At 46.0% G+C, this 19023-nt stretch overlaps 1 protein-coding gene across 1 annotated transcript in view; it reads right to left on the minus strand.

The window, feature by feature from the left end:
* Positions 1-19023, minus strand: part of LOC126283425 (RNA-binding protein Musashi homolog Rbp6) — a 1171251-nt gene that overhangs the window by 301291 nt on the left and 850937 nt on the right. The window lies entirely within an intron of this gene.

Below are 19023 nucleotides of genomic sequence, written 5' to 3' on the forward strand. Positions count from 1 at the left end.
TCTCTTTGAAATTCAGAAGGTAGTAGTGGCAAAGTACAGGGAGCGAAAGGCTATTAACAACATGTATAGTAACCAGAAAACATTTGTAAGAGTCGAGGAAGAGCGGCTGGAAGGAAGGGACAGTGTCTTGGAAGTGGATATAAGATGAACAAAAGCGAAACATGGTAAATAATTAAATTAAGGAATTAAATCACGTGATGCTGAAGGAATTAGATTGCGAAACGAGGCACTTAAATAAGTATATTAGTTTTGTTATTCAGGTAGAAAAATAACTGATAATGGGCGAAATGTAGACTGGCAATGCTGAAGACAAATTTTTTAACATCGACAATAAATTTAAGTGTTAGGAAGAGTTTCCTGAACGTATGGAGTGTAACCATGTATGGAAATGTAAAGTAACGTAACATATTAAAAACTTGCTGGATGAATCAAAGCGAGGTACCATGCTGTCAGAGGTCTCCTAGTCGTGCACCGAAAGCTGGGAGTCACATGGCGTGAGCCAGTGTGACTATAGAGCCAAATGGGGCTATCCCATGCAACACGAGGCAGTTGAAGAAACGGGAGACGACACAGTGCGTCAATCAGCAAGCAGATGCGATTCACTGTGGTGGTGTTCTTCATTACAACATGGCTCAGGGACAACATCTGGTTGGCTTAACTCGGGGGAAAACCATCGGCGAACTGGAAGAAGGACGAAATGTGATGAGTGTAGGCCAGGAGTTTGGTACTGCTGAGAACATTGTTACATGTGCATGGGCAGCGTTCCGAACCACAGACATTGCTGCCTGAAGATGGGTTGGTGGTCGACCACGGCGAACTACACCGGTAAACGACCACTACATTAAGCCCGGGGAAACAAGAGAATCATGTCATCGGATGCAGCTGCAACCACATTTAACTGGACTGAAAGGCACGCAGTGTCACGCTCCACAGCGGCAAAGTGACTGCATGAGGGTGACCTCTTTGCCCAACGACCAGTACATTGTATTACGATGATACTTGCATGCACATCAGCGGCACCATTTGCGATGGTGCCACGAGTACAGAAATTGGATCAACGAGGGAGGGGTCGCTTGCTCTTCTCGGGTAAGAGCAGAGTCAGTCCGAGTAGAGATTCTAGAAGTACCATCATACGGCGAGAGGTGGGAACACGTAATGCAAATACGAGTATAGTGTTTTGCTGTGAACAGGCTTAGTGGCATTAGATACTGACCTGCAAGTTTTTGAACACAATATCTTGACCGATTAACGTTATTGATACACCGTATTCCTTCCCCATGGGCTGCTTTTCAGAGGCGCATCCGGCTCTGACTTCAATTTCATGGATGAAAATACGCGACCCCGTCGAACAGAGCAGGTGGAAGGCCTCTTGGAACGAGAGGATATTCGGTGAATGGATTGGCTTTATCAGTCCCCCAACTTAAACCCCTCCGAAGAAATGTCTTGAGTTGGGGAGACTCAATGCAGAACGTTTACATGCACCAGCTGCAATCAGAAGTTCTCACCGCGGTTAGGGAGGAATGGGACTCTTTACCACAAGAATTTCTTAGTGACCTTGTGGCCAGCATGGTGCCAAGGCGGGGGAGAGGGGGCGTTGCAGAGCACCACTGCCGTTCGTGGTGATAACACACACTGTTCAGAACCTTGTACCGCCTTTCCTAATGTTTAGGAGACAATAGTAAATAGCGATGACTTCAGTATAATGTTTGTCTTTCAATAAAAGTGTTATTTCTGTTCGTCTCATTGTGCATTTGTTTGAGTTACGTTCTGTACTTTACTGTTGCACTTCTTCCTATGTATCGTCCAATTTTCATATAATTCTGTTACTTGGCAGTGAAACATCAATCGGAAGTTACTTTTGACTTAAGTTTTGCACACCAGTGTACTTACACTGGCGGGTTCAAATGGTTCAAATGGCTCTGAGCACTATGGGACTTAACATCTATGGTCATCAGTCCCCTAGAACTTAGAACTACTTCAACCTAACTAACCTAAGGACATCACACAACACCCAGCCATCATGAGGCAGAGAAAATCCCAGACCCCACCGGGAATCGAACCCGGGAACCCGGGCGTGGGAAGCGAGAACGCAACCGCACGACCACGAGATGCGGGCACACTGGCGGGCATACAGATACTTTAAGGGGTGAAATGATAATTGAATCGACACCCTAGCTGCAAACAGGCGTTGATATACTTCATTGGAGACATGTTGAAAATGTGTGCCCCGACCGGGACTCAAACCCGTGACCTCCTGCTTACATGGCAGACGCTCTATCCATCTTAGCCACCGAGGGCACAAATTTTCAACATGTCCCCAATAATGTATATCAAAGCCTGTTTGCAGCTAGGTGTCGATTCAATTATCATTTCATTTAGAGAAGCTACACGGTCATCAATGGTATCTGTTCTTTCGGTAACAGATACTACCTTCGTATATAGTTAAAATATGGCTACCCAGTCACTATGCTCCAACTCGTACTGGACTTGGTAGATTAATCTGCCACAAATAATGAGTGTGATGGGTAAACGTCTAGTAGGCGCACTACGAATGTAGTGGTGTGGACAAGTTGAGAATGTGGGTCTCACGGGCAGCGTGCAAGGGATGAGTCGCTGCAGTCGCGCTGTCCTCTGTGCCCTCGGTGGCTCAGATGGATAGAGCGTCCGCCACGTAATCAGGAGATCCCAGGTTCGTGTCCCGATCGGGGCACACATTTTCAACATGTCCCCAATGATGTACATCAACCCCTGTTTGCAGCTAGGGTACCGATTCAGTGATCATTTCATTCTAGAGAAGCTGCACGGTCATTAATGGTATTTGTTCCTTCGGGAACAAATACTACCTTCATATATGCTTGAGGAGTCTTTCTTCCGCTGTCTATGAAACAGGAAGAAACCCTAGTACATGGTACAGTGGGAAGAACCCCCCGCCATACACTTCACAATGATTTGGAGAGTACGCATGTGGGCGTAGATGTAGATTTCTGGAAAAAATGACGTTCTTCATTTGTGTGCAAGCTGCAGAGAACCATACATACGCAACACACCAAAATTTCAATTATAGCAACGCTATGTTTGCTCTGGGCGCGAAATTTTCTCCCCGTCCTAGGACGGTAAGAGCGCCCATATTGGCAAAGTTGTCAGCTGAGAATCAGACGCGGGGCCCTTTACGGGAGATTAGCCCAGAGCTTTCCAGCTCCAACTACCCTAGTCCCGGCTCCGAAACAATGGACGAGGCGGGGCTGGACGGGCGGTGCTTTGCATAATGGAACTGCTCGCCGGCGCGCCTGCAGCTGCGGTAACGGCGAGCAGCCCGCGGCTCCGTGCCGGGACCAGTTTTCATACGCAAAGTGATATTATAGCCGCGCCCTATTCAGGCGCGAGCGCGTGCGCGGCGCAGTCGCCAAAACAATTGCGTTTTCGGTTCATCTCCATTGTGCGCCGCCTCTTAAGCCATCAGTGGATCACTCTTAGCACAATAGGTCAATTTGTAAATTGAGTGCTCGGACAAAGCCTCATTGCCCTAAATGGTTTTCCTCGCCCTTTATTCCCCGGCGAACTATTCACGCCGAACTGCGCGACATTCGATTGGCTGAACCCGTACGTTCGTAATTACCGCTCACGGCAAGTACTTTTTTAAAATTAGGTCCGCCCAGTAAGAACAGTTATTGCAACCATATCGTCAAGAAAAAATAGTAAGTAGTATCAATGAAGGGTATTTCCTGTGGAAGTAAGATCGGATGATTTATCGGGCGAGTCGAAGCGCCAATGTTCGTCAAACCAGAAACGTAACCGGGCTGCCCAGTAAACACGGATGTTGTCACCTTCGAAGACGGGAGTATCTACGGCAAACTCATCACGCAAATGTAGAAAATGGCAACAAATGGTCACCGAGAATACTGAAATAAACATCCGGTTTATGAATGAGATTTTCACTCTGCAGCGGAGTGTGCGCTGATATGAAACTTCCTGGCAGATTAAAACTGTGTGCCCGCCCGAGACTCGAACTCGGGACCTTCGCCTTTCGCGGGCAAGTGCTCTACCAACTGAGCTACCGAAGCACGACTCACGTCTGGTACTCACAGCTTTACTTCTGCCAGTATCCGTCTCCTACCTTCCAAACTTTACAGAAGCTCTTCTGCGAAACATCCCCCAGGCTGTGGCTAAGCCATGTCTCCGCAGTATCCTTTCTTTCAGGAGTGCTAGTTCTGCAAGGTTCGCAGAAGAGCTTCTGTAAAGTTTGGAAGGTAGGAGACGGATACTGGCAGAAGTAAAGCTGTGAGTACCGGACGTGAGTCGTGCTTCGGTAGCTCCGTTGGTAGAGCACTTGCCCGCGAAAGGCAAAGGTCCCGAGTTCGAGTCTCGGTCGGGCACACAGTTTTAATCTGCCAGGAAGTTTCATCCGGTTTATGTTCACGGTAACCTGAAAGAGTGTACCCTTTTATACCCACCATAGTTTGTAAAAAATTTCTCATAATAATCACCACGTACGATAATTTTTGTCAACAAGAAAGTCTAAATCGACAGCTAGTATCACACTCTTCTTGAAGAAAATTATCGTACACAGTTACTACTGTGAGAAATTTTTTACGCACTGTGGTGGGCTTAAAAGAGCAGATTACTGTTGTTGAAATTATGGTATAACTCTCCTGCCGTTTATGCCAGCTAAGCTTGAGAATCGTCACTGACCGAAACTAGTAGTGAACTGTCCAAAATAAACGACAGCCGAAGGTTTCGCCATGAATTTCAGCTTTTAAGATCGTTTGCATGCGAGAATGCATGACTACGTCGCCGTCGGAAGTGGAACACGGTGTGCTGATGCGACTGTTTGGGCACTCTTTACTGTGGCATGTCTGACTTCGTTATCATAATCTCCTACAATGCTGACCTAACTCTACCTCACTTGTCAATGAAATGTCTTCCTTACGGATGTTGCATTTTTTCACGGCAGTATACTAAAGATTTTATTGGAATCTGAGACCTGTTGACTCAGTTTGCATGTAAGGAGAATTGAACGAACGCGTGACTCGTACGGACTGTCCCCTACTAAATTTATTTATTTATTTATTTCTCAAACAAAGACCTGCTGCCTGTTATTGTATATTAGGTCGTACATCGTGTGATTTTAATGTTATATCACACAAATTCAGTTTCATTACCAGAACATTTCTTTTTGTCGAAAATTTTAGAAAAGGACAATTCAAGTAAGTAAATAAAAGCGCTAATAATAAGTAAAAATGCATACACACAATTTTGATTAAACTTCTTGCTAACTTAGATAATGATAACAAATAAGAGACATAATAGGTTGTGGATATATTTCAAATTAAAATTAAAGTGTATCTAATGGAAGAAGCAAGAGATGGCTATTTGGCTTAGATATGATGTGACAGGTCTTCCCTTTATACCTTTAGGGTGTATGGTTAAATCTATTACGTATATTATCTTGACAGTGGTAATGCCGACCGCTGTGGTCGAGTGGTTCTAGGCGCTTCAGTCGGGAACCACGCGGCAGCTACGGTCGCAGGTTCGAAACTGCCTCGGGCATGGATGTGTGTGATGTCCTTAGGCTAGTTAGGTTTAAGTAGTTCTAAATCTAGGGAACTGATGACCTCAGATGTTAAATGCCATAATGCTTAGAGCCATTTGAACCATTTTTTGACACTGGTAATACTTAATTTAATGGATTGATTAGTTAAGCCATAATGTGTCTCCGAATTTAAGGTAACAGAGAGATAGAGCGTGAGGGCTCGGTAAAATTTCGAGTCATTCACATCTGACGCCGTGAAAGAAGAAGAAACATGACATCTTCAGATGGTGTTATATGCTATGAAATGGTATAACAAACAGCTACACAGAGAGTTACAATTCACATATTGATTCGACTTAGTGTTGTAGACTTTCGCTTGCTTTTGCTATTTTTGTATGTTTATCTCTTCTTCACTTCCTGTGTTTGATGTAGCATATAATTCCGTGTATGTGCTTCTGCCTGTGTCGTTTACTACTCCGATGTGGAGCCTGTCTTATTCTAGCGTATTGTCTCTCCTGTTTGTATGGTGCTTATAGTACTCGCGTATTTCGTCTGCATTGTTCTTCATAGAGTTCCAGTAATCTTGTCAGCGTATTAACTGTCCTATGTCCTGGTTTCCTAAACTGTGTCTTATGTGTCCTGGGGCATCGCAGATGAGCATTGTGTGTTCAGATGTACCACTATCACCTCAGGCACAAGTGTGTGTTGCAGGCCAAACCAGTGGAGTTGCACAGGATACGGGCCACAGCCCGTGAGAATGTGCAGCATTCCGCGCGTTGGATTTATGTACTTCAGATTCATCCGCTCTCGTATACTGGGGAAGTAAGAGTAGACTCGTCTTCCCTTATCAGTTGTGTCACATTTTCTCTGACCCACTTCTTTCATTTTCGCTTGTCGGTTATGTCTTGACCAGTTATTGCTGTTATTTTGTCGCGTCTTTCCTTCGGCCGGCGGTGGTGGCCGAAGGTGCTTCAGTCTGCAACCGTGCTCCTGCTACGGTCGCAGGTTCGAATCCTGCCTCGGGCATGGATCTGTGTGATGTCCTTAGGTTAGTTAGGTTTACGTAGTTCTAAGTCAAGGGGACTGATGACCTCAGATGTTAAGTCCCATAGTGCTCAGAGCCATTTGAACCATTTTTTGTCTTCCCCTCTTCAGCCAGTAGGCAGCTGCTCTGTGGCGAATTGTAATGTCTATAGGGAACACTCCCAGTACCACTCACAGTGTCTTAATCGAGGTCCAGGGGCCCGGTTTCGATTCCCAGCGGGGTCAGGGATCTTCACCTGCCTCGAGATGACTGGGTGTTTGTGTTATCCTCACCCTTTCATCCTCATTGATGAACATGGCAGACTGGACTGAGCAAAGGTTGGGAATTTGTACGGGCACTGATAACCAAGCAGTTGATCGCCCCAGAAACCAAACATCATCATCAGTTGTCTCCCATACATAAATGACCTTGTGAATGACATCGGAAGTTCACTGAGGCTTTTTGGGGATGATGCCGTGGTATATCGAGAGGTTGTAAGAATGAAAAATTGTACTGAAATGCAGGAGGATCTGCAGCGAATTGACGCATGGTGCAGGGAATGGCAATTGAATCTCAATGTAGACAAGTGTAATTTGCTGTGAATACATAGAAAGATAGATCCCTTATCATTTAGCTACAAAATAGCAGATCAGCAACTGAAAGCAGTTAATTCCATAAATTATCTGGGAGTACGCATTAGGAGTGATTTAAAATGGAATGATCATATGAAGTTAATCGTTGGTAAAGCAGATGCCAGACTGCGATTCATTGGAAGAATCCTAAGGAAATGCAATCCGAAAACAAAGGAAGTAGGTTACAGTAGGCTTGTTCGCCTACTGCTTGAATATTGCTCACCGGTGTGGGATCGGTACCAGATAAGGTTGGTAGAAGAGATAGAGAAGATCCAACGGAGAGCAGCGCGCTTCGTTACCGGATCATTCATTAATCGCGAAAGCGTTACAGAGATGATAGACAGACTCCGGTGGAAGACTGCAGGAGAGGCGCTCAGTAGCTAGGTACGGGCTTTTGTTAATGTTTCGAGAACATACCTTCACCGAAGAGTCAAGCAGTATATTGCTACCTCCTACATATATCTCGCGAAGAGACCAGGAGAATGAAATCAGAGAGATTAGAGTCCACACAGAAGCATACCGACAATCCTTCTTTCCGCGAACAATGCGAGACTGGAATAGAAGGGAGAACCGATAGAGGTACTCAAGGTACCCTCCGCTTGCGGGGTATGGATGTAGATGTAGATCATCAATCGAGGTCCTATCGAAAGACTCCGAGATTGTAAGTAGAACACTCCTCTGGCCGCTCCTCACAATGGTTCTACGCGTACCTAAGCATAATCGATATGCCTAAGCACTAGCTGCAAAACAAGCTATTGACTCCTGTGTAGTAGAGACGACCTGGTGATGCGTCAGCTGACGTCGGCGGCTGGACCTCACCTGGGGAGCTGATGGCTGTTCGCCGGCATCGACCGGCCGCCGCCGCTGAATAACCCAATTAAGCCTCGCCGGCTCTCCTGAAAGGCGCGAGGCGGCCTGTGGCGTTCGTAGCCGGCCGCGATCGCGCCCGCCAACCCCGCTAATCGAATGTCATTGGTGGCGCGATCTCTCCCTCTTCCCTCCACCTCCTGGTACGGCGCATCGATATCGGCGGCCAGTAATTCGGGCAAGTCGGATTCTCTGTGGGCTCCTGCGCTACGTGCAGTAGCCGATAACGGATTCAAAACACAGACAAGCGCTCCAATTGAGCCCGGTTGCGTCGATCTTTTTTTGCGATGTTATCTTCTTCATTTCTCCCTAAAAAGAGCTACAGATAGTTCGCTCATCGAACACAGCAAGGATGCCGCTGGTTACATGTGCTCAGCGAAATTAATAATATCATATTTAGATGTGTTACGACCCCTGGCTCTACCCTTCATTCGATCCCTGCGAAACCCTACATTTCAGCAGGATAATGCACGACCGCATGTTGCAGGTCCTGTACGTGCCTTTGTGGATAAAAAAAATGTTCGACTGCTGCCCATGGCCAGCACATTCTCCAGATCTCTCACCAATTAAAAACGTCTGGTCAATGGTGACCGAGCAACTGGCTCGTCACAATACGCCAGTCACTACTCTTGATGAACTGTGGTATCGTGTTGAAGCTGCATGGGCAGCTGTACCTGTACACGCCATCCCAGGTCTGTTTGGCTCATTGCCCAGGCATATCAAGGCCGTTATTACGGCCAGAGATGGTTGTTGTGGGTACTGATTTCTCAGGATCTATGCACTCAAATTGCGTGAAAATGTAATCACATGTCAGTTCAAATGGTTCAAATGGCTCTGAGCACTATGGGACTCAACTGCTGTGGTCATTAGTCCCCTAGAACTTAGAACTACTTAAACCTAACTAACCTAAGGACATCACACACATCCATGCCCGAGGCAGGATTCGAACCTGCGACCGTAGCAGTCGCACGGTTGCGGACTGCGCACCTAGAACCGCGAGACCACCGCGGCCGGCCAGTTCTAGTATAATATATTTGTCCAATGAATACCCGTTTATCATCTGCATTTCTTCTTGGTGGAGCAATTTTAATGGCCAGTAATGTACATGAAGTTGGTATCTGTTCTTTCGGACATGTCCGAAAGAACAGATACCATCGGTGACTATGCAGCTCGTCAGAATGAAATTACTATGAAATGAAGACCCTGTCCGAAAGAACAGATACCATCGGTGACTATGCAGTTCGTTAGAATGAAATTACTATGAAATGAATACCCTTAGCTGCATATAGGCGTTGATATAAGTTAACTGGGATAGTAGAAACGTGTGCCCCGACCGGGACTCGAACCCGGGATCTCCTGCTTATGTGACAGACGCTCTATACATCCTAGCCACCGAGGACACACAGGGTAGTGCGACTGTAGGGACGTATCTCTGGCACGCCTCCCGTGAGACCTACATTCGCAACGAATTGTCCCGCACTATATGCATAGTGCCGCTGGCCGTTATACCCATTACTCGTAAGAGTTAGGGCGCTGTTTGTGCATCCGCACAGAAGAAGATGGTCAAATGGCCGGTGAGCTTTAAATATGTAAAACAGTGCGCGAAGTCTTACGGGAATCGACAGTCAAGCCGCGAGTCATGAGTATAATGGGCAAGGGTACTATGAATATAGTCGGGGACAATACATTGCGAATGTGGGTCTCACGGGAGGCGTGCCAGAGATGAGTCCTTGAAGTCACATTATCCTCTGTGTCCCCGGTGGCTCAGTTGGGTCTGCCGGTACGGTAGCTCAGCGTGTTCGGTCAGAGGGCTGTTCGCCCTGTCTAATTAAAAAAAAAACTGAGTAAATCAACGATCAACTTGAACGAATGTCTAGTGACGTCCGCCCAGACCAAACGCAACGAACTATATCGAAAAAAAAAGAAAAAGGTGGATAGAGCGTCTGCAGTGTAAGCAGGAGAAAACCGAGCCTGAAGTACGTGACGCGCAATCGACTCAAAATTGACTGGATCGAAAGATAACTGAAAACCGATCGTTTTTCTGTTAACATAACTGGGGGCCACAAACGCATACTTTCCTAGAAATCGAGGAGAAAACCTGTTGTGACTGTTGCATAAGCTGTGTTGACAGAAGACAGGGGGTACCCCCCAATATCGTATCGGACCTCCTCCTGCCTGGCATTTGCTGCAACTCGAGGTGACAGCAACTCAAACAAGTCGTTAGAAGTCCCCTGCAAAGACATTGGCCGATTCTGCCTCTATAGTCGTCCATAAATGCGAAAAAGTTCTTAGCGCAGAATTTTATGTTCCATAAATGTTCGATAGCAGTCTTGTCGGACGATTTGGGTGGCCAGATCATTCATTCGAACTGTCCAGAATGTTATTCAAACCAATCGCAAGCAGTTGTCGCCCGGTGACATGGTGTATTGTCATCCACAAAAATTCCATCGTTGTTTGGTAACGTGAAATCCATTAATAGCTCCAAATGGTCCCCAAGTAGCCGAAATGTCCATTTGTAGTCAGTGATCGATTCAGCTGAACCGGTTGAACCCAGTTCATTCCATGTAAACACAGCCCCGCTCATTATGAAGCCGCCACCAGCTTGCACAGTGCCCTGTTCACAACTTGGCTCCATGGCTTCATAGGATCTGCGCCGCACTCGAACCCTACCGTCAGCTCTTACCAACTGAAATCGGGACTCCTCTGACCAGAGCACGGTTCTCCAGTCTTCTAGGGTCCAACTGAGATGGTTACGAGCTCAGGAGAGGTGCTGCAGGCGATGTCGTGCTGTTAGCGAGGGCACTCGCGTGGGTCACCTGCTTCCATAGCCCATTAACGCCAAATATCTCCGTACTGTCCTAACGTATACGTTCGTCGCCGGATGCTGTGGTGGAGCGCTCCTAGGCGAATGAGTCCGGAACCACGCGGCTCCTACGGTCGCACGTTCAAATCCTGCCCCGGGCATGGATGTGTGTCATGTCCTTATATTAGTTAGTTTTAAGTAGTTTGAGTCTAGGGGACTGATGACCTCAGATGTTGAGTCCCATAGTGCTTAGAGCCAGTTCCTTATCAAACAGCTGTCTGCTAAGTTCCCTCGACAACATCTAGAAGCCTGTCATAGGAAAAATGTGATACCAATATGCCTACCCTACAGACATGTGAATACTATCAGTTTGCTGCTGTTCGGGTAACGTGTTTATGTTGTGATATTTTCAGTGTTTGGACGTGTATAATGAAATATGTCCACCTCCATAGCTAAGTGATCAGCGCCGGTGACAGCCACGTGTAGGGCCCAGGTTCGATTCCCGGAAATACCAGATTGTTTTCAGATAGGAAAACTCGCTGAGGAAAGGACGAGGAACTTGAATAATAACGGTGACTGAACAACAAAGCAGGATTTGAAACTACTGTCGAATCCTACGAGGCACTAACACATCGTCAATGTTGTGTGGTCCTGCATGTATCCTGTGCAGCTAAGTGCCACAAGAAACTAAGTCTCCTCCCGGGGCGAGAGCAGAGTAGGTCCAGAGTCTGAGGCAGACTAAGATCCGAATCGGTATCTTCAGCAGCGCATGCGGCGCCGCTTACATAGGCTCGCATTACGCGCCTCCCACGCGATCACGCGGTTCTCCTGACTTCTGCTCCTTCCAGAATATTCTGTGCTGCTGGTCACGTAGCCCGCACCATCCTTATCACAAAAACGCAGTTTCTTCTGCTCCCTAGCGTCACTGCTGACGTTAGGTTACTCCTTTATCGGCACACATTGTTCAGCACTATACCCGTAGCAACACACTCTCAATACTTCCCGCTACTTATTCCGGATACATAAGCGACATTGCAACAGGGTGCTCTTAGCCTCTTGAAGCGAACTGATGCGCTACTGGAAAGAGTAGTAGCGGTTCCAGCTCACGAAACTGACAACAACGGCTGGCAGAGCTGACTCCACGCCCGTCCACGCTGTGGTCATTGACGCCGTTGCAGAGGATGACATGGCGGTCGGTCGGCACCGCGGACTAAGTTCACGTTAAAAGAAAAGTGTAATGTGCTGCGAATACATAGAAAGAAAGATCTCTTATCATTTAGCTGCAAAATAGCAGGTCAGCAACTGGAATCAGTTAATTTCATAAATTATCTGGGCGTACGCATTAGGAGTGATTTAAATGGAACGATCATATGAAGTTGATCGTTGGTAAAGCAGATGCCAGAGTGAGATTCATTGGAAGAATCCTACGGAAATGCAATCCGAAAACAAAGGAAGTAGGTTAGGGTACGCTTGTTCGCCCACTGCTTGAATACTGCTCGGCAGTATGGGATCCGTACCAGATAGGGTTGATAGAAGAGATAGAGAAGATCCAACGGAGAGCAACGCGCTTCGTTACAGGATCATTTAGTAATCGCGAAAGCGTTACGGAGATGACAGATGAACTCCAGTGGAAGACTCTGCAGGAGAGACGCTCAGTAGCTCGGTACGGGCTTTTGTTGAAGTTTAGAGAACATAACTTCACCGAAGAGTCAAGCAGTATATTGCTCCCTCCTGCATATATCTCGCGAAGAGACCATGAGGATAAAATCAGAGAGATTAGAGCCCACACAGAAGCATACCGACAATCCTTCATTCCACGAACAATACGAGACTGGAATAGACAAGAGAACCAATAGAGGTATTCAAGGTACCCTCCGCCACACACCGTCAGGTGGCTTGCGGAGTGTAGATGTAGATGTAGTGTATATTTCATTTTAGGTTGTAGACAAGTAACCGCCAAATATGAACCCAATCGATTGGCCCTGTTAGTGGCTTTCCCCTTGTCAGGGACGAATAAAGACGACTCGCAACACAGCTAATGGGGAAGGGGCGAGGAAGAAGGACGAGCGAAAGGCGGAGCGCAGGTCACGTTGGCCGCGCCGGCCCGGCACGCACTCCGCCGTCCGCCGTCCCTAATGACGCGTCGTGGACGGCGCCTGTAGGGCCCCGGCGGGCCTCGTGCGCAGTCACGCCTGTAATGGCGGCGCGCCGCTATCTGATGAGATTAGGCGCGGCCCGCGGCACGCCCCGGCGATCCAAATGAGGCGTCCCTCATGCGGCGGACTTCTTCACCCTCGCTGCTCGCCGCTCTTATTTTTACGCGCACGTTTCCGTCCCCAGGGCGACTGTATTCAACAACAGAAAGCTTGCCAAGGTGCGCTCCTCAGATTGAGTCCTTTTGTCGGGCACTTCGTTTTGTCAGCATCTTCAGAAGGCCGACGACTGCAGTTCGTCCGTGACAGATCTAGATCTACAGGGTGAAGTGAATGTCTCCGACAAAATGACCGAGATTTTTCAGCGATATTTCACTGCAAAAATACAGCAACCAGCCACTTTTTAATGCGTTTTATTTATGCCAATATGCATTTCGTTTTTGCACCCATCTTCAGCTGGCTAATTACATGGATCTTCAGTTTCTACAGTAGTAAAATCTCGACAGCAGTTTGGATGCTGCAGCAGGCCTGTGCAAAAGCAACGATTCCAATCATTTACTTCAATTTCGCGAGTTTAAAGTTACGCACTATCAGTTGTTCATTTTACTTACATTCTCCTCTCCTTGTTTTTTCTTGGCTTTTCTCCTTTTTTGCAACAACACAAACACTTTTTGCCACGTATTTTACACAGGCGCACTGCGTAATCCGCCATGTTGTCGACTGACAGTTTTTGTTCACATACAAACGGTTTATCTAGGGTCAGAGTTATATTAAAAAGTGTTTGGTTGCTGTATGTTTGCACCGAAATATCATTATCCACGGCCACGGAGCTCAGCAGTCAAATAAAATGGACAAATTGTTATTTTTCAGCGATATTTTACGAGTATTTTGGGACCTTGTGTCTGGTGACTCGTTAAAATGTAACTGCTCTTAGAATAAAATAATTTTGGGTATTAGACCGCGTCATTAGGAAACACTCTAACCAACCAACATACCGACATACCGACGTTTCGGCCTTTTATGCAGTCGTCCTCTTCATCATATAAAGCAAATCGTTATGTTGAAATAAACTCTTAGTAAAAAATTTGTTTAATCTATGTTGTCAACACCGCGTAGTGTGCTGTTCGTTTCTTCCGAAAATTAGATCGTCATACCAGAGTTGGAACCTTAATTGTGGCAACTATTTATTTGCAGCTTGCCGCGCGGGATTAGCCGAGCGGTCTCAGGCGCTGCAGTCATAGACTGTGCGGCTGGTCCCGGCGGAGGTTCGAGTCCTCCCTCGGGCATGGGTGTGTGTTTGTCCTTAGGATAATTTAGGTTCAGTAGTGTGTAAGCTTAGGGACTGATGACACTAGCAGTTAAGTCCCATAAGATTTCACACACACATTTACAGCACGTACAAAATAGATACGCGTTTCTAAGTTTCAATGACCTTCAAAGTAGTCACCAGCATTGTGTATAACCCGTTGCCAGCGATGTGGAACTCGTAGGGTGTCTTAGCTGTGACAGTTGTATTGACAGTTCGAGGCGGCGCGGTCTATTGCACGACGAATTTTTAGCAGTTCTGAAGCGAATGCAGTGAAATTTTTCCTTCAGTTTAGAAATCGGGTTGAAATCACGAGGGCTTAAGTCAGGGGAGTGCAGTAGGTGGTATAGCACTTATCAGCCCCATCAGTCAAACAAATCAGTAACAGCTTGTACAGTGCGTGCTTGAGCATTGTCCTGCGATATGATGGCCAGGTCCTGCAGAAAGTGTCCTCACTTCTTTCTCTATGCTGTTCATTTTTGGAACACAACCTACGACCAGTTTAGAGAGAGAAGTGATGACAGTTTCTGCAGGACATGACCATCATTTTTTTTTTTTTTTTTTTTTGCGGATACTTGTATGTCATACAACATTTCGTATAGTCTATCTTTCATGTTAGTGATTAAAACCTGATCATCTCGAAATAGTAACGTGATTATATAATTTTACTGGTTAAAATCGTATGTTTAATTCTACGGTTTGATTTCTCATTGCTGTACCATTTCGTCAGATTATATATTAAAAGACCGGTTGCAAAAGGCTGCAGCCTTATCGAACTCTTAAATTAATGTCTTCTGTTCTTTTCTAACTATCCCCAGTTATTCATTTTTCTGTAAAAACTTAAAATGTGGCCGTCATAGTAAGACATTTCTGGAGAACTGTTGACTCTGTTGTACAAGTCTCTTTATTTTAGACCTAATATCTCAGAGCGGCTGATTCTGTACACTACACACACAGTAAAACAAAAAACACTCACACGCAGTCAAGATTTATATAGAGAGAAGTGATAGTGAATGCAGAGACACCGGAAACGCGCTTGGATGAATTGTGCCCCCGTGTAAATAATGGCGCAGGAACTGGCCGTCTTTCGGGGCACGTACGTAATATGTTTCCTGATTTCTTCTGCGAGAGACGGTGTCGATTTGTCACTCCCCCCCCTCAACCTCCCGCCACGGGGTCGCCTTCTTTTGTGCGAGCGGCATTTCTGACCCTAATCGCACGGACTCTAGAGGCCAGTTGGTTCGCTGCCAGCGCTGATATGCGATGTCTGTTTCTTACATCGCGTATCGACGTTCGGAGTCCCTACCGTCTTACTGGGCACGGACGCTAGACCCGAAGCACGAACACGATGCTCATTCCTGCGCTAACAATTACCTAATGGAACCATACCGCGGAACATCGAACCGGAATGCTGTCATAACAGGAATGCGCAAAGACACAAAGATGATAACCCATATTTGGAACAGATTGGCGGTGTCACCATGGATTGTCCTCCTGATCGATAGTTCCTAATGTACGCTGGAGTGATTCTGGGGGAGATGCCCATCGAGGCGAGATGCCTTAAGCTGTCATTTCCGACTGGTGGTACAGATTACGACACCATCGGTAGGGTACTCACTAACTGTAGCGTAACGGGAAGGCAGATGCGTATGTTGCTGTGTTTATTTTTTCTCCACTTTTAAACTAACAAGTAAAAGGCAAGAGCTACAGCGGACAGCTTCTTAATTGCTCACAGATATTGTAAGGTGCCAGAACATGGGCACTTACACGTTAGCTTACCAACATCAGTATTGATAATAAAGGGACTGGCAAGGGCATCAGATCATGATTTTATTGAATTATGATTATATGACGCACTCTCGAGCAGTATTCTCTGCATGTCTGCATAATTAAGTCACTAACTTAAAGCGTTGGTGAAAAGGGTCGGAAGTTGAGAATTGTGGAATATTGGAGCTGGCCGTAGCTCGCCGGGCCGCCGTGGCCGGCAGGTAGCGGTCACCGGAAACGCGGGACAATACGGCGCTTTTGGGGATAGCCCCGTATACGGAGCCACCTGTGCTGGGCAACACGTAGCAAAGAAGAGAATTTCGTTTGCCTATGGGCGATATGACCTACTCGATCGTTGGGTAGATCTCAGAAATGCCGTTGGAGGGGTTTTGGAGATGTTAGAGCGTTCGACATTGGCCGAAACTATTCCGCCGCTTTTTCGTACGCATGGGAGACGGGAGAATTGTGGAGAGAGAGGACTTCGCCTTCAGCCATCGAGCGGTACGGACTTGGGAGACGGCGTCTTGGCCTTTGTCTTCGTAGGGAGCTATACAGTCTGAATCTCAGCACTGCACCAACGCCTGTTCCGTGCGGCTAGAGCTCTTTGTGTGCTCAGAAGCGAGAGTTTTACCAACGCTTAACCGCTTCCAACAACTTACCTAATATTCATGATCTGGTAGTTATCCTTGCGAGGTGCCGAGTATTTATAAACGTAGTTGCCGGTAATAGGGGCGCATAATTGCAAATTGTTAATGTGCCATTCTCAGGAGTGTGTGGGTGGACAAAGAAATTCACATTTTTTTTGTAAATTTTGTCAGTTGTGGGGGATATCGAATTAAATGCGAGTATTACAATCGAATTATCGACTTCATTGTAGGTAGCATTTACCCTGTCCCAGTAAGCTTTACATGTACTCTGATCACTGCACAGCTTGTCCAGACGGGAAGGAAAAGAAGCTTTGCGGTCTTCTGTATCAGCGACGGACAAATAAGCTTACAATATTTTCAAATGCTTGCCAGCGTATGAATAAAGCAGATGAGGCAAATGTTAGATATGTTGAACATAGCTGCTACTTTGTGTATGTTGTCAACCGCAGTTTCCATGCGATGGACATTTGTTCTGGCATCTCAACCCGATCTTCGAGAGATATGTCACTGTTTTGTTGGCGTAAGATGCTGAATTTTCATGACAAATGCCTTGAATGTTGCCTGAAGAACCCCCTCAGATGGATGTGGAGCATGTAATGAACTGTTTTAGAGCTTCCCAAAAATATGGCATCCCATACATGTATCTGAAACGACGTCTGACGAAGAACGTTGAAAATTAGCTGAAATTCTCACATAAGGCAGTCGAACGGAAGAGGCAAGAGCCAGATCACAGCAAATTAGTTATAAAAGCAATCTAGCATTAGCGAAACAGACATTTCACAAATTGACAGTGATTATCGTGCTGAGGATGGTAGTAAAAAATTGCATGAAATCAACTGAAGAAATCACCCGTGAGTTACAAAATGCTACGGAAAGTCTACCTAGTACAAGAAGTGTGCGTACAGAATTAAAAATCGTGAGGTACAGTGGTAGAAAAGTTCCTCGAAAACCACACATCTAAGCGACGCTTGAGGTGGTATAAAGACAGTCACCTCTTTCGAAGACACTATCCGTTCCGTTCAACTGATTATCGAAGTCCTATGCAGTATCTGACGAAATTAGATTGTGATAGGCAAACTTTAAAATTTTTATTTCTTTTCCCCGAACTTTAAATTTTTCCTTACATCTCTCACAGCTTGCTCAGTGTAGATGTTGATACACATTGGGGATAGGCTACAACCGTGTCTGACTACCTTCTCAATGACTCCTTCTTTTTCATGTCCTTCGAGTCATATATATGCAGTCTGATTTCCGTGTCATATCCACAATTACTTTCAGAATTTCATTGTATTCCTGTCAATGTGGTCAAATTTGTCTATAAGATCGGAAACGAGAGACTGAAATTCCTCTACGTCAAGAGCTAGGAGCTCAACAGCATTTTTTAAAAGTATTTTTTTAAACTGCCTTACATTACACAAAAGAGTCGTATCACCGAGAACATTTCATCGAAATCTACTATTCCGGTGTTGGTTAATAGCACAGTTTAATTTTTTTCCAAAATCATACCTGAAACTTGGTGATTAACATACTATCATAACTGTTGATATACAGAAACCTTTGATCACATTCTGTGTAGATAAATGGACATTACAAAACCCTTAAGGCGTTCACTATCTACACGGAGCCACCAAATCTGAGTCAAAATGTCGCCTCTATTGTTCATTAGCTGATCAAGATATACATTCTCTTTAGTTGATCCTAGAGTCTCTGCCCGGAACAAGGTTCAAATGATTCAAATGGCTTTGAGGACTATGGGACTTAACTTCTGAGGTCATCAGTCCCCTAGAACTTAGAAGTACTTAAACCTAATTAACCTAAGGACATCATACACATCCATGCCCGAGGCAGGATTCGAGCCTACGATCGTAGTGGTCGCCGGCCACAGACTGTAGCGCCTAGAACCGCACGGCCACTAAGCCGGCCCGGAACAAGGAAGGAAGATTAGTGTGCTTAACGGCCCGTCGACAGCGAGGTGATTAGAGACGGAGTAGAAGCTCGTTTTACAAAAGGATGGGAAAGGAAGTTAGCCGTCCCATTTTCAAAGGAACCATACCGTGGTTTGATTTAGGAAAATCATGGAGAGCCTTAATCTGACTTGTTGGATGGGTATTTGAACCCTCGTACTTCCGAATGGGAGTCAACCATGTTAACCACTGTGCTACATCCCTCGGTAGTCTTTATTCGGATCTCCATTCATAACCAACTTACTGAAGATCGTTCGCGTCTCCGAGGTGTTTACGTCAACACCAGCTACCTCATGGTATCCTACACGATGGTAGATCAGAGACAGCAGA

The sequence above is a fragment of the Schistocerca gregaria genome, chromosome 1, assembly GCF_023897955.1.
Source record: "Schistocerca gregaria isolate iqSchGreg1 chromosome 1, iqSchGreg1.2, whole genome shotgun sequence".
Lineage (NCBI taxonomy): Eukaryota > Metazoa > Arthropoda > Insecta > Orthoptera > Acrididae > Schistocerca > Schistocerca gregaria.